Raw genomic sequence first — 17270 nt, 5'->3', positions numbered from 1 at the left:
TCTCTCCTTAGCAGAAACAGCCACTGAAGGCCAACCCCAGACACCACACAACAAAGGGGCAGTACTTCTCCTTCAGCGTTCCCAGCTCTTCTCCTTGCCAGAGGTTCCTCTTGAGTCCAGAAGTATTCTAAAGTTCTGGGGTCTGGGCCCCAATATTTATATTCTATTTCTTTTTGTTCTCTGATGGCAGAGAGGCTCTGTGCTCTGTCAAAAACAGTTTTGTCATCTCTGGTCCAGCTTCCTGGCAGGAGGTGGAAACAGCATTATGTAAGGCAGACCAGGTCTATGCAGGTGCAGGGAAATCTCCTCCCCCTACTCTAAATGCAGCCCATGTCTATTCAGCCCAGCCCTGACTCATCCAGGAGAGGCAGGATACACCTCAACCCCCCCAGTGGCTGTCTACAGTGAAGCAATAAAATGCCCACTGCCTAAAAGTGGTATTTTCAAACACACAATATAAAAATCATCTTTACTAAAAGATGCATTTTTATATTCTGAGTTCAGGGATACTAAACTCCATCTTTCTTTCTTGTCCCAATGGGAGGTTATACTTATAGGATGTTATAAATAAACTCACATTCTATCCTATGGGACATATAGCCTTTTCAATAGTGAAAAACAAAATACACTGAATTTCACTATCAGGACATGTCACACACATCAGTACATGTCCTACCTTTCATGCACACGGTACCCTGCCCACAGGCGTACCCTGGGCCTACCTTAGGGGTGACTCACATGTAATAAAAATGAAAAGTTAGGGCCTGGCAAGTGTGTGCACTTGCCAGTTCGACATGGCAGTAGAGACGCAGACACTGCAGTGGCAGGTCTGAGACCCATTTGAAAGGCTGCTTGTGTGGGAGGCACAATCAGTGATGCAGGCCCACTAGCAGCATTTGACTTACAGGCCCAGGGCACACACAGTGCACCGTACTAGGGACTTAGTAGTAAGTCAAACAAGCCAATCATGGAAACACCAGTCCATATTCACAATTTACAGAGGGAGCACATGCACTTTGGCACTGATCAGCGGTGTCAAAGTGCCCAAAGCAGACAAAAAGACAGGGGAAAACCAAACCAAGGATGCCAGGTCTAACAGGCGTAAACCTCGTACCCTTTTAGAAATTACTAAGGAGGTTTGGGAAAAGGATGCAGAACAAACTGCAGGTTCTCTATTATAATATGCCCATCAATTGAAGACCCATATTGGAAAATTACGGGATTTAGCCACCAAGAATTTAGAGGCAAGTCAAAAGAGAGAAAAAAATATATATGATGAGGGTGAAAAAATGGAGAGTCTATCAAGCGGGAGATTGGGTACTGGTATTACTACCTACACCTGGTGCCAAAATGAAGTCGGAATGAAAAGGACACTTCAAAATACTTGAGAGAATAGGAAATGTTACCTTTAAAGTGAAAATGGGTACCCATAGGAAACAAACATTTCATATAAATCTCCTGAAGAAGTAGGTAGGTCCTATTCCAAAATCTATTTGTACCATCAGTCCTGGAGAGGACCTGTAGAGAGGTAGGATCCTTTCTGCATGGTTACCCCCACTTTTTGTGCCTGGTACCATGTTGGTTTGTGACTAGTCTGACTGGGATCCTGCTAATCAGGACCCCAGTCTATTTGATTTGCCCTAAATTGTCATGTTTAGTACTTAGGTACACCCCAGATTGGGTACTGGGGTACCCTTATAGGTCCTTAGTATATGGTACGCATGTACCCAGGGCATAGGTACCCTAGAGGTCTTCCATGGGCTGAAGCAGGTATTATGCCACCCATGAGAGAACATTAAAAATGTAACTACAGGCCTGCCATTGCAGCCTGTTTAAGTTACTAAATATGTAGGTTTCCTATATCACGGGTCACTGCACTTCAAACCTATTAGTCACCCCTATAGCAGGCCTTTGCAATTCTGAAGGAAGGGTGCTTGGTTCTAAGTGAGAGGGTGCCCCTGCATGAGCAGTACACCCCTGCAGCCTACGGAGTCCACTCTCCGGGGTTCTCAGTGAAGCAGTCATATTCTAATTAGAGGGTCATCGCGTAATTACACGATGACCATCTTGAATACGGCTGCAACGAAACCTATCATGTTTGGTATCAAACATGTTGGAATCATACCCCACACCATAAATGGTGTGGGGGTATGATTCCAAGCACTGGAAGACCCCTCCTTTAGGCTCTCAGTGTTCCCGGTGCCAACCTTCTAGACCTGAACAGTACAATTGCTGCCGCCCAGAGACACATTTCTGCCCTCCTGCTGCTGAGCCAAGCTTGAGCAGAGGAAGGTGGAACAATAGGCATCCTGTCACAGGGAGGTGTGACCACCTCCCAGACAGGATTTAATGTATTGGGACCGGGTGGGTGCACTTGCCAGCGCGAGAAAGTCTGCATGATGGGCACACTTGGTGTCTCTGTGCATAGTCCAGTTCTTAAATCACCATAAGGATTATCTGGAGTGGTGCAAGGTGCCTTCTTATATTAGTGCACATCACTATGATCAGCTAAAATGGTGATAGGTGACCCTGAGTTAGCCATAATATTCAGTGTTACCTCGCCAATGTGTACCACCATTCCTAGAGGTCCCCTAAATTTACTAGAGACATCATCTACAGTAAGCACTATATCTGAACACATTTCTTTGCCAGATTCATTAATAGCATTACCTTTGACTCTTGCAAAAGTATTAGCTTTCATATTCCTACATACTGCAACAAAATGACCAGTCTCATGAAACTTTAGAAATTTTTTGCCTACCTCAGGGCATTCCGGTTCGTCTTCTAGAAGTGACTTAGAACCACACCTATAACACGTAAAAGTTTTAGTTTTTTTTTAGAATTGAACTTGTTGAGGGGGGGCATGGCTTCAGATCCAGCGAAGATGGCCGCCTCTGTGTGGAGCTCCGTGACGGGGTGAGCGGTTGGATCTCATCCGGGTGGTGTTTCCTGCTATTTGGTATGGATCATCAGTCTAAAGCGCCAGGATGCCCGTAGGGTGATAGCCGCGCTATACAAGTTCCACATCAATCATCAATCAATCAATCATTTGGACCCCGCATCCGCAGGCAATCATAAATGAAGTCCAGCGGTGCCCTTTGAGCTACACAGAAGAGACCGTGGTGAGCACTACCGGCATTTTTCTCTTCTTGTTCGGCCGCGCTCCGTTTCGCACATCCGACATTTTGTTTTTCTCTGTTTATGCCGCCTGGCCTCTCACTTCTCCTCATGCCGCCTAACTACTTCAGCACTTTCTGCATTGTTTACTGCTCCTCATAATTTCCAGGGGCTATCATGTCACAAATTAACTCTTTCATGAGGAAATTTTTTCCAAGATGAGATTTGACCACATGAGGTGTGGCCACAGGAGCACTTTTTTGGTCTTTTGAGCGTTTCCAGGCAGTGTGGACTATTTTATACTATTTATTTGGCAAAACAACTTTAACTAGTGCATATTTTATGGCAAAGGTGTGTCCTACTCGTAGTAGTGCTAATTCTCCTGACCTTATTTCATTGGAGCACTATAACCCTTTCAGCATTTTACAGGATAATATGGAAGTCTCAGACCCTGGTCATTCTACTGCTGATGGTGTGGCGCCTAATATGCCTCGCAATACTACTAAGCAATCTTCTAAAATTCCCTCTGCTTCATCTTCTGCCTCTGGTAAACACATCCAAAAAGACCCACCTTCACCTTCTAACTCTTCAACATCAATTTCTTTGGAGTTACTTCTTGAAGAAATACGTGCTCTCAAACCCTACATGGTGGAAACTAATATCCGTCTCCATAACCTTGAGGACAAATGGTCACATACAGAACAAAAAGTTGTTCACCTGGAACAATGAATTTACTCTGTTCAAGTTATTTCCAGCCAAGTTCCGTCCATGCATCTGGAAATTTCACACCCCAAACTGCAAGTGGAAAATTTGGAAAACTGCATCAGGCATAATAATTTGCAAATGTTTGGACTTGCGGAGGGTCTTGAAGGGTCGGACCCTCTTTCCTTTTTTTGAACATTTCTCCCGAATCTTCTTGGTTTTCCTGAGTCTTCTAAATTGAATATTCAAAGAGCTCATCGCTTGGGGCAGAACCCAAGATCAACATCTTCCTCAACCAAACCAAGAGGCGTTATTTTATACTTTTTGGAGTACACCGACTTGCTTAAGGTTTTGCAAGCTGCCAGACTCAAAGGAAAGATCTCCTGGCAAGGTTCCAACCTCTTTTTTCTCTGGACTATGCCAATGTGACAGCAGACCGACGGAATTTTTTTTTGGGAAATGAGGCCTGCTCTTCACAGTTTGAATGCTGGATATGGTTTGTTTCATCCTTGCCTTATGAAGGTGACTTATACCAATAAGACTACTGCTTATGAAGTTCCGGCTCGCCTGCAACATTTCTTGGATACCTGCAAGGAAGAAAATATGGAAATTCCTCATTCATCGTTGATTTAATTATTTTCTTGTTGTTTGTTATGGCTCTGTTTTTTTTACTTTATCTATATTGATATGTTTTATTGTCGTTTATTGTATCTCTTATAATCTTTTTCTCTTCTAATGTCAGGTGCGGTATCGTGGTCCTCCGCTATGTGATCCCATTTCCCTTGATGTAGTTTATTGTGGTACTGTTTCATCTTCTGCTAATGAACTCTTTTTCTTCTCTATCAGGTGCGGCTTTGTGGTCCCCCGATTTATGTACACTCAATTTGTCTGGATGGTGTCTCCCCCTTGCCGTCTTCGTCCTGGAGTCTCCCGCTCGGCGTACTGTCTTCCTTATGTGGCTCCACCAACCTCACACTCATTGTCTGTTTGTGGTATGTCTTTTTGTTCTTTTTCATCACTATCAGTTATCTGACTTGTATGGTCTTTTTTTCTGTGATGCTCTTCCTTTCTTCTTACCTCTCTATCTTTTGTCTTCATCTCTTCTCACATTTATTCTACATTTTTCCTCTCATCCATTTCTTTCTCACTATTTAATTCACTGGTCTTTTTCTTCTCTTCTCATTATTACTCATTTTTTTTGTTTCACTATGATATTCCTTCCTACTTTGTACCTTTCTCTGCATATTGCTTTTCTTCTTGGGCTCTTCCTATTGGGCGCGTTATTTATGATGTGTTATTACATTTTACTATTTGCACTTCATATTAAGATTTCTTCAAAGTTCTTGCTGGTATAAATTTTGTTAAAAGCTATATCCTGGAATGTTAAAGGTTTGGGTTCCCCCATCAAACGTCAACGGGTTTTATCGCATATTGCTGTTTTAAAAGGTGACATAGTTTTACTGCAAGAAATTCATGTAACAGGTAAGGAAATTACCAAACTTCAACGCCAATGTGTGGGTCACGTTTATGCATCTCCGGGTTCAGGCAAACGTAATGGTGTAGCTATCCTTTGTCATAAACGTTTAGATATTCAACGCCTACATCAAGATGCTGATTCTGAAGGCAGATGGGTTTCAGTTTCGTTCCTTGTTAATAAAATTCCTCTAACTAATTTTAATGTATATGCACCCAGCTCTCCAGATAAACTCTTTTGGCCTCAGATTTTATCTAAATTGATGTTATGCACTGATGATTACTTAATATTGGGAGGTGATTGTAATATGGTTATGGACCCCTTCCTAGATAGATGCTCCAAGTCTAAATTTATCCCCTCTTCCATGCACACTCAATTTACGTCTACTATAACCCAAAGATCCCTAGTTCATTCTTGGAGGCTATGTCACCCCACTCTCCAAGAAATTTCTTTTTTTTCACCGTTCACTCCTCACTATCCCGTATAGATTATTTATTTATTTCAAAAGCCCTTACTCAACATATTTCCCACTCAGACATAGGGTCTATATTAATTTCAGATCATGCTCCTATAACTTTAGTTTTAGATTTACTCCCCCCCCCATTGAATGAACTAGGAGATGGAGATTTAATAACGCCCTTTTGTGAGACCCTAACTTTGCACCTGCATTCCAGAAATTTGCAGACACTTTCTTTTTAGAAAATGAATCTCCTCATACATCTCCTCCTCTTATCTGGAACACCTTCAAAGCTGCTTCTAGAGATTTCATCATATCATTTGTAGCTCAAAAGAGGAGAGAATCCGCCCAAACCATGAATTCGCTTACTTCACGTTTTAAGCAATTAGAGCACTCTTATTATTCCACAACTTCCCCTTCTGATTTGACTGAACTTATCAAAGCCAAGTTTACTTTTAATAAACTCTCCAATGAATCTGCCAATATATACTTACTTAAGTCTAGTGCTAAATATGATAGCGCGCAAAATAAGGCTGGCAACCTTATTTCCAATTATCTCAAAATCAAAAAAGAACACAACAAGATTGAATCTATTTTAACTTCTACTAACAATTCAGTCCACAAGAATGAAGATATTCTTGTTGAATTTTCAAATTTTTATCAACAGCTTTATACCCCAGAGTCTCCTTCTCAGCAGGCTGATATCACTCGTTATCTATCCTCTATTCCTCCACCTTCATCCCTTAATGTAGATTTTTCCTCTTTGGAGGAGGATATTCAAACTACTGATATTCTTACTGCTATTCAAGCTATTAAAAACAGAAAAGCTCCTGGTTCTGATGGGTTTACCATTGAATTCTATTCGCATTTTTCCCCATTCCTTCTTCCCAAATTATATCAAATATTCACATATTTTATTCCTACTCGAAAATCAGAAGGATCTTTTCAAGATGCGTTGATGTACCTGCTCCCAAAAGAAAACAAAGACCACACATTCTGTGAGAATTACAGGCCCATTTCTTTAATAAATTTAGATTATAAAATCTTTGCAAAAATCCATGCCTTTCGTTTAGAATCTTTTTTACCTCAGTTGATTGGAAGGGAACCATGTGGCTTCATCAAAGGGTGTCATTTATCGGATAATACTAGATTGTTTTTTAATGTTCCAAGTAAATCCAAATCGTATAAAAAATCCTTAGCGGCAATCTCAGATGTCGAAAAAGCCTTTGATAGGGTAAGTTGGTCTTTCATTTTTTCAACTCTTGCTTGGTTTGGTTTTGGCCCAAAATGTATTCATTATGTTTCTTTACTTTATTCCTCTCCCAGATCCTTTATTTTAGCTAATGGTCTTGTATCCCCCTCTTTTTTCCCCTTCTCCGAGGAGTTGGACAAGGATGTCCTTTATCTCCACTGTTATTTATCCTTTCCTTAGAACCTTTTTTAATAAACATTAGGTTGAACACAAACATTACTGGTTTCTCTTACGGAGTTAATCAGTTGAAACTCTCAGCATATGCAGATGACATTTTATTATTCATTTCCAATCCACAATCTTCATTACCAGCTTTTTTATGGAAGTAACTGACTTTGCCCTTGTTTCAGGTTACAAACTCAATGCTGACAAATGTGAGATCCTTCCTCTGAACAAGCTCTGTTTTCATGTTGACTTCTTAGCTTCTTCTTTTCATTGGAACCCAATTAAAATAAAATATCTTGGTATATGGTTTACTTCCTCTATTAAAGATACTGTCACTCTAAACCTAAAATAATTGCAAACAACTTTACGTTCTTCTACTTCATGTTGGCACCCTTTATTTGTATCCTGGTGGGGTAGATTAGATTCTATAAAAATGATGCTGGTTCCAGTGATATTGTTCTATCTATCAAATATTCCTATTAATATCCATAAACCTTTTTATAAAACGATATATTGCATTCTTTCAAAATGGTTATGGCATAATAAACCTCCTAGAATGTCTCTTAGCAAACTTAAAAACCTAAACACACGGGTGGTGTTAATTTTCCAGATTTTTACTCTTATCACACCTCATTTTTTCTTAGACATTCCTCCTTCTTATTGTCTGAGAATGAGACTGATTCTCATCTTTCCCCACTGTGGGTAGACATTGAGAGAATCTTTTTTAATCCCTTCTCCTTCGAAGAATCTATTTCTCTTTCCCATGTACCCTTATAATTTTCTCTTCTTATTCTTAAAAATGCTCGGAAAACTTTCCAACCAATTTTCTCATCTACGCTAGATGACCGTGCACAATTTTTGAATTCACCAATTTGGTATAATAAGCATATTAAACTCCACAATAAATATATTTTCTGGAAATAGTGGTTACCCTATGGCCTCAAATGGACTCATTAACTTTTTCAAGATGGCCTTTGTATACCATTCTTGGTATTGCAAGCTCACTTTTCCTTTCCTTCCTCATTTCATTCTAAATATATAGCTTTAACAACATTGGCCCAGGCCTTTTACAATTCTTTTTCCACTTCTCATACTCCTCCTCCCATAACTCCTATTACCACATCATTTTTAAGTAACTCACCTTCGGCTTCTCTAATATACAAACAATTAATGGATATTCCTAGTTCTCGCAATAAATCAGATGTAGAGTGCAGTTGGGAATCTAATTTGGTTGAATCTTTCCCTATTCCAATGTGGAATAAAATCTGGGCAAAAGTGAGGAGATCTTCTAGAGCAGCTAAAACTACTCATACTTTATTTTTTATTTATAATAGACTCCTCATCACTCCAGCTAAACTACATAAGATTGACCCTAACATCTCCTCTTCCTGTTGGTCATGTAATTCTCCATCAGCAGACCTCAAACATATGCTTTTTGACTGTCCAGCAATCCATACTTTTTGGACCCAAATCTGGCGGCAGATTAACGTCATTTGTCATTCCCATATTCCTTTTTCTTTTGTACATATTTTCCTGGGTAGCGTCTCTGAAGTTTGGTCCCCTTCTTTTTATATTATTGATTTTCTCATAGCTGTTGCATTTCAACAAATCACCAAATCATGGAAAGACGCCTCTGCAGTATCTTTTCAAGCATAGTGGTATGGCGTTTGCTATAATCATAGATTAGATAGAGCTTATGTTCACCCAATCTCACTTGCTATTAAAAGAGAGACTCTTTGGATGCCCGTTACTGAATTCTTAAATTCTTCAGCTAAAGAACTATTAGCGCAGAACCCCTGCATTGAAGAAGTACCCAAACCTCCTTGAATTTGCTTGGATTTTATCTTATATTCATAGAATATTTCAATATATGTAGGAGTTTTTATACATAGTTGTTGCTTTTTTGTATGTTATGCATAAAATGTATGTTCTTCCCCTTCCCTCTTTTTTCTTCCTTCTTTACTTCTTTCTCCCTTCCCCTCCTATTTTTTCAAGATTATTTCATGCATATGTGTAATTCTTTGTTATTGCATTATATCTTATGTTTGTAACAAATAAACTTCCTTTAAACTAACAAAGAATTGAACTTGTTACTTTTAATGTTTTTAATTTAAGATATCATTAACGTTTTTGCCTTCATATTTTTTGGTATGTATAGCATATACAGTAGGCATTTGTGAATTATCACTAGCGAATGCTATAGTAGATAACATTGTCCATTCAATACCCTTGGCAATGTCAATGACCTCATGCTGTGTCGGGTTCCTGCAAGCCAACAACCTCTCTTGAACTTTTTTTGAATGGAAAAACAGTTTTGGACGCTAATATGAATATCAACCAATACATTGAATTCTCACGAGGCTGGAAGAATTTTTAAAGCAGCTGTGCATGCCTCCATATTCTCCTGTTCTGATTGTTTACGCATGAAAAACTATGTTTCTAAACCATTACATTAGATTCCTCTGTAAATTGTTTCTCCATACATTTAACTGCTTCCTCATATTCATTAAGTGGCATGAACTGCCCTGGCAGAGGTTGAATTTCAGGCAAATTGTCTAAAATATCTTGCCCTGCATTACTAAGCAAAACAAACGTCAATGCTTTTTTCCTTTCCAGTTTGTATTTCTTTCCATCAATGGCCACTAAATAGTTCTCAAACACCCTATGCCAGTGTTTCCATTTCATTGCGGGCTTTCCTGGATTATTCAGGAAAAGAGCTGGTTGATAAACTGTATTATATTGTGACATGCTGCTTTAATTCATTCAATTAAGGCTAATGGCTTACTGTGTGTTAAGATTACCACTTCCTCTCCAGAATATTTTCTGTTGATAAATATCTTCTTATGACTACAAAATTACTCAAAGTATAATCGCTTGAAGCAATTATTACTTAAATATAATCCACCACCTTGTGGTTTGGAAGAAATAATATTTCACAATCAAATTAGTGCTACTGCGTTGTCAAAGTGACTGCTTTTGTTTGACTTAATGTACTTCCATATCCAATTTGGCGGCACATGCGTGATACTGGTCACGTCGCGTATTATTTGCGATGGTATCCCACTATGCCTTCAATGAACTGACACAAGTGCTTACACGGGGACTCCAATGGCTCCAAGGTGAGTAGTCATGGGCACATACGCACAACTATTCCAGTAATGCCACGAAGCTGAACAGTCACTAGCTCATATGTATTCCACAACAGTAACTTTGCACGTGGCACTTACTTGCGCAGTTCAACTTAAATAACAGTTACTTTAACATTGTTGTCTCTAAGCATCTTCAAATAGTTTCGACGAGCATGTGAGCAAGTAGTTATTCTCTAAACCACAGTGTACGCAGACCGCCATCACATTTTTGGGAAAATATACTTGCTGTGGTCATAAAATATCAGTGGGAACTTGACTCGCCTTCTGCTTGCTGTAAAATGCTCTAAGGGTGACTTTGTTGTAGTGGGCCCACAACAGAGGCGCAACTAGAGCCACATTTCAGGGGGGGGGCTACTAAAAATTTGGGGGGGGGGGGCTGATTCTTCCAGAAATATGCAGAGAGGAGATGCAGGGGCACTAAGAAAGGGTGAAAACACTACAAAGCCTCGTTAGCAAGTAAATGGTCTTTTAAAGACTCGGGTGCGGCCGTGTGTGTGCCCTGGAAGCTGCTCAGCCGGGCTTACACACACGACGGGGGGGGGGAGGGGGCTAAAGCTCTTTGAGCACAATGAGCATTGCGCACCTGGCCCACCACGTAACTTCTTTTTTTCATTGAAAACAAAGATATGTGACTTAATGGTGAATAAGTGATCAAGAGGTGACAAAGTGAAAAAGTGAATACCATATATATAGTGTATGTATTATGAAACAATATGTACAGTGTCTGCATCAGTTGACATCCGTATTCCCTAAACAGAGTCCTTTTTCTACTTTAGGGCGAGGAGAGCATAGGGCAGGAATTGTTATGAGACGTTTCGACCCAGGTACGTGCATGACTCAACCAACGTCACAACGGGTCATCTTCAGGACAGAGGAGTAGGACAGCCTATATGGGTTAACAATGATTCAGACATGAGTGGGGTGTGTTTCAAGGGGCTAAATAATATATCGAGCGGTTGGTCAGTATAACCTACCAATTGGGGTGGTGTTGAATTCCACGCAATGAGCTAGATAGCAATATATCAAATCCACCGTCAAGTTGGATTCTGTAAGCAAAGGGAGACAATTTAGGATGATGAATGACTGGGAAGGAGTAAGGGCTTCAGTGGAAGCAATGTTTACCATTTGCTTGAATGGAGCCGGTGTGTGTGGGGATAATTCGCAATGTACCAGCAGCAGTGAATTTGGAAGGGAACTGGATTCTAACTTGGCGGGGAAACAGCTTTTAGATTGCATGCTTTACATTGCATGCCATTACAACGTGGTGGTTACAACGACCGCGTTGTTAAAACGCGAACCATTACGTTGCATGTCGTTACAACGACTTGCTATAGGGGGTAGAAGGTGTTGGATTTACAATCCAACACCTTCCCTGCTGTTGCACAAACTGAATTTGGAATACTAAATTACACTATTCCTAAATCCAGCGCGCCCCCTAGAACAAGTCGTTGAAATGACTTGCGATGTAATGGTTTGCATTGTAACAACGCGGTCATTGTAACAACCGCATTGTAATGGCATGCAATGTAAAGCATGCGTACTAAATGTAAAATATTCCCAACTTGTCACCTCTTGATCACTTGTTCACCATTAAGTCATGTATCTTTGTTTTCAATTAAAAAAAAAAGTTCATGTGATTGTCTTGCTTATATAAAAAGTCAAAAGAATAAGATACAAATTTTGTAAATCAAATATTAATTCTCTTGGTGGGTTTCTTGATACATATTCATTATGGAATGCTAAGTAATTGATTTTTCTGACAGAACCAATTGTAGTTTATTTCATACATGCCCAGTGTCTGAGGGACACCGGGGTACCCCATTACATTTCATGCACCATGTAACTTCAGCTCGTCGCCAAATAGTTATGGAAAAACGAAGGCAGACATAACTTCTTATAAGTTTCATTTTTGAGCAAGTACATCGCAAATAGGCCCACATACAGCAGCACCGGCAAACGATCTAATGTCCTATGAAATCCCTCTCCAACTCCTACTAAACATTCAGTTCATATAAATACCTCTACAAGATTCTACATTGTATGTGATTACATCAAAGTTAATGCTCATTGGATAGTAAGTGTTTGCAGATAAATACGTGAATGCATTGCATGAATGTATGTATGATTGTCTGCGTGTAATGTGACAGCATGTTAAAGTTTGATGTAACTATATACAACAATATATTGTAGCCATGTGCTACACCAGTGTGGTTTCAGGTCAGCATAGCTTAAAGTTAGTGGGGTAATGGAGAGTGAAGTGTCATAAAGTGCAGTAGAGTAGAGTGTTATGGAATGACCTAGAGTAGAGATGAGTGTCGTGGAGTGCCATTGAGTGGTGTGGGGTGCTGTGGAGCGTCGTAGAGGGAGTAGAGTTTCGTAGAGTGGAAGGGAGTAGAGTTGAGTAGAGTAGAGTGTGTGGAGTGACATAGCGTGTTGTGGAGTGGTGTAGAGCAAAGTGGCATAGAGGGTGTGGAGTAGAGTGATGTACAGCAAAGTAGGTTGTCGTAGAGTGAAGTGATAGAGTGAAGTAGTGTAGGAGAGTGGAGTGACATAGAGTGTCATAGAGTTGAGTGGCATATAGTGAAGTTGTGTGTCATAGAATAGAGTGGAGTAAAGTGGCATAAAAGGAGTTGCGTAGAGAGGAGTAGTGTTGATGGGTGGCACAGAGTGGAGTAGAGTGTGGGCGGACTGAGAGTTAGCTAAGATGACTGAAGCCTGAACATTTCATTTCTGTCTAACCAGAGGCATATCTCTACCACCCAAATCAAACCGCTCTAGCACCACTTTCCTAGACTTTTTTGTAAGTATAGAATTTGCTTTAATATATGCCTTGTGTGTTTTTTCATCCTGATGGTGTCTATGCAAAAGCGGTACACCTGTACTCCCCTTGTGTAGGCGTAGCGTCGTAATTTCTTAATTTCTTACCTCTTAAAACTAGTCCCCCCACCCCTGCCCCTCCAAAAGTTCAGGTCGAATTGTGCCCCTGCATGTGACAGTCTGTTTTGAAAAATACAAATGGTGCTGCCGGAAGAATAGCATTCGAAGGGTCCCTTTATTAGGTCTCGGCTAGCGAAGGCTGCGCTTGCGCAGTCTCGCTCTCGAGATTTAACGTTTTTTAGTATGGGGCTTGAACCCGCCCCTCTTCTCCATTGGCTGGCTTCCTAAACGGAGGCCAGCCATTGGAGGAGAGGGGCGTCTGTCCGTTTAAGCCCCGTCTTTTTCGGATTCGGGGGCGTGTTTTTTACTTTCTTTCTCTCCTCTGGAATGTAAACATTCCAGCCAATGGGAAGAGGAGAGAAAGAAAAACACGCCCCCCAATCCGAAAACGCCGCTGCGTTTCTCCGAGGCATTTCTGCTTGACCTCGGAAAAAGGCGGTGGTGTTCATGGCGAACAACAACCTTAAACTCCGCTTAAATGAAACCGGGCCATGCTGCTCTATGCGTTCCTTTAATAATAAGAGGCCTTCTTCAGAAAGAGCGCTCTGGCGGGCAGATAAAGGCCACGGCTCTTCCGGTCGGCCCATTTCCTGCCCGCTCCCCTTTCTCCGCGGACCGTGCATGGTCTCCTGCTTTGCCCTAGCATATTGCTCTGCTGTTTTCTCCGCTTCAGTCCCTGCCTTGTTTACATTCAAGTACTGTGTTTGTTTCTGGGGCGAGTGCAGCGCTTGTGGAAAGCAGCCAAGCAGGTCTGCCTCACAATTAGTAGATTGTGTCATTTCTGCGCCTCCTCTCTCGAGGTAGTGTCTGTGGTGACATTGTGTGTACGTGAGGTTTCACATCCAGTGTATGCAAGGGGCCTCTGTGGAGTAGGAGGCCAGAGGGGCTAGGTGTGTCAAGGGACACCAGCTGCCCTGCATTCTGTGCCTCCCTTCCTATACACGATGTACCACCCTGCCCACTGGTGTTCTTGTATCCGTGTGTTTGACAAGCACGTCAAAGAGTAACGTCAGTCAAAGGTTGCTTTAAACAGAACATAGGATAAACGAAAAGTGGTGTTTTGGTGGAGTTGGAACAAGGGCAGACATTGCAAGCCGCTTCCACATATTGCCCTGCGCTCTGGCGTATAGGCACCACGTGTTTTGTATTCTGTACATACATGGCTTGTCTATTGGATGCCATTGTGATGCCTGGGAGTTCGCCTGCGCAGCCCAAGACCATTGCATACTGATGAGCCGCCCCCACGTTGATGTCAGTGGCGCCAGATGAGCGGTTGCAGGAGTCCTGCAGGGCGGGTGGGAGTTCTCAGTTCATGGTAATGCCGCATCACGACGGCTGCTAGTACTGGAGGCACCGTTTCAGCTGAATGCGATGTTGGTTGGGTCCTGGTTGCGGGTAGGGAGGTGGTGTGTGTTTTCTAATTCGAGAAGGTGATGGTATTGAAAGCAGGTGTCTGATCGCGATGGCGTTCTGCCACGAAATGGCCATCTGCGTCGATAAGATGTTGTATCTCTGCAGCAAGCACCACTGACTGTCCTTCAGTGAGTGTCTTATATGACCAGGTACTGGCTTGCTACTCAGAGACTACGTGACTGAGCGTTACATTGCCTGAGTGCACCAAGCAAGTGTTGTGCAGACATAGAGAGTGAGTGTTCCTGCAGCCCCCCCATCTACGCCACTCACTCCCCCCTCTGCCTCCAGTTTCCGGTTGAGCAACCGGAAAGCCCTTTCTTGTACATCAGAGTGAATGTCCACGTTGGTTCTTCAATCTGTTTCTGTTTTTCTTCTTCTTGGACCTGTTCTGAATTCCTTGGGGCAGGACTAGGGAAGGGGCGTTGTTTATTTGATTACAGTGTGTGTCAGGCTTGTTTATTCATCTGTCTCCCAGGAGAGGCTGGTGGGGAGGGGGTACACTAAAAACATGCCCTAGAAAAAGGTCTTGTTTTTTTTTTCCTGTGGGGGTGCCAATCTTTGGCGCACAATACAGTTTAGAATAAGGGCGCTCCCCCCTGTATAGTTTGTGCAGAGACCGGGGTTCTTTTATTCAACCCCCACTCTTTCGGCTGTGCCTAATTCTGTGCGTGTAGTCGGTCATGTGGGTAAGGTAATTCCTTCCTGCCCCTGAGGGCGGGTGTGAGGGGTGTGTGTGAAGTGGGAGGGGATCCGTCGCCCAGTTCGGGGGGGATAACTGATAACTACCTTTTGCTGTGTGCGGTGCGGACTTAAGACAGCTGTTTTGTATGTGGGATGGGGCGGACTTCTGCTAATACCTTATTTTCGTCCTCCTGTAATGTCATGTCCCCCCAACCCCCCCTCTCTGGAGGAGGGGTGCAGTAGCAGCTTCCGCATCTTCCCCTGTTGAGCGGCACCATCTGAGGGCTCTCGCGGCTGCACATGTCCCGTGCGTTGCACCTCTTCCCTGTCACAGCCTCCCCACTTTTCTGAATCGCCCCCCCGTACTGCCCCATAGAGCTCCTGGCCCCTCTTGCTCAATGGTGGGAGAGAACTGCTGTTCCCTGCTTTTGAGTGAATTGGGCGTGCTGTCAAGGGTCACTTTACGTGGGCTTGTGTGTGTGCAGAATATCTGTGCTATGCACAGTTTTAACCTTTAAGCTTTTTTGAATCCTCCATCCAACATTGTTGTACCATAGAGCTGTTCCTTGTATTATGTAGTGCTCTTATTTGTCTTCGTGTGTGTTTGCATTGTGTCTGTGTGGGCACTCATCTATACAGATTAGTGTGTTTGTACGGATGTGTGTGTATGTGTTCATGCCTATTCATGTCTGTGTGCGTGTGTGTGTTTGTGTGTGCCTCTTCATTCGTATGAGTTTCCAGAGTGTGGGCATTGTGTTTGTGTGGGCACTCATCTATGCATATTAGTGTGTTCGTAAGGATGTATATCAATCAATCAATCAATCAATGGCATTTATAGAGCGCACTACATACCCGTAGGGTCTCAAGGCGCTGGGGGTGGGGGGGTGCCGCTACTGCTCGAACAGCCAGGTCTTCAGCTTCTTCCTGAAGGAGAGGTGGTCTTGGGTCAGGCGCAGGTCGGTCGGGAGGGAGTTCCAGGTCTTGGCGGCCAGGTAGGAGAAGGACCTTCCTCCTGTAGTCGCTCTTCGGATGCGGGGGACGGCGGCGAGGGCGTGGTTGGCTGATCGGAGGTGGCGTTTGGGAGCGTAGAAGTTGATTCGGCTGTTGAGGTAGCTCGGGCCTTGGTCGTGTAGGGCTTTGTGTGCGTGGGTGAGGAGGCGGAAGGTGATTCTTTTGTTGACGGGGAGCCAGTGCAGGTTTCTCAGATGTCCGGAGATGTGGCTGGTTCGTGGGATGTCGAGGATGAGTCTGGCTGAGGCGTTCTGGATCCGCTGGAGTCTCTTCTGGAGCTTGGCGGTGGTACCGGCGTAGAGGGCGTTGCCGTAGTCCAGTCGGCTGGTGACGAGGGCCTGGGTGACGGTCTTCCTGGTCTCGGTGGGGATCCACCAGAAGATCTTCCGTAGCATGCGTAGGATGTTGAAGCACGCCGAGGAGACGTTGTTGACTTGCCTGGTCATGGAGAGGGAGGAGTCCAGGAGGAAGCCCAGGTTGCGTGCATGGTCTGTCGGTTTGGGTGCGGTGCCCAGGGCGTATATGTGTCTGTGCCTATTCGTGTGCGTGTTGTATGTGCCTATTCACACGCGGGTGTGCATGTCTGTGGTGTGTGTGCCTATTCATTTGTGTGTGTTTGCCCGAGTGAATGCATTGTGTTTATTTCTATGTGCACCGCAATCATCAATGCAGATTAGTGTGTTTGAAAGGATGTGTGTGTGTGTTTATTTTCTATATGTGTGTAGTTACCTATATGCGTGCCTGCGTTTGCACAGCCAAAATGCATTTTTGTTTGTGTCTGCGCTAGTCTTTATATACGAGTGTGTTTTTAAGGCATTGCGTGAATAAATGTGTCTTTTCAGCGCCTTTGTGTGTATATGTGTAAGATTGTGTATTTGTTAGGGCTACACTGAAATAAACATGTATGGAACT

At 42.8% G+C, this 17270-nt stretch overlaps 1 long non-coding RNA gene across 1 annotated transcript in view; it reads left to right on the top strand.

Annotated features, from left to right (window-relative positions):
* The window catches only part of LOC146810829 (uncharacterized), a 161740-nt gene that overhangs the window by 85202 nt on the left and 59268 nt on the right, over positions 1–17270 (top strand). Inside the window, exon 3 of the long non-coding RNA XR_014965743.1 lies at positions 4666–4811. This is a non-coding gene — a long non-coding RNA (uncharacterized LOC146810829). The remainder of the gene's footprint in view (positions 1–4665; positions 4812–17270) is intronic.

This window comes from Triturus cristatus, chromosome 7 (genome assembly GCF_964204655.1).
Source record: "Triturus cristatus chromosome 7, aTriCri1.1, whole genome shotgun sequence".
Classification (NCBI taxonomy): Eukaryota; Metazoa; Chordata; class Amphibia; order Caudata; family Salamandridae; genus Triturus; species Triturus cristatus.
The sequence above is the reverse complement of the archived record's forward strand: the minus strand, read 5'-3'. Positions and strand labels throughout refer to the sequence as shown.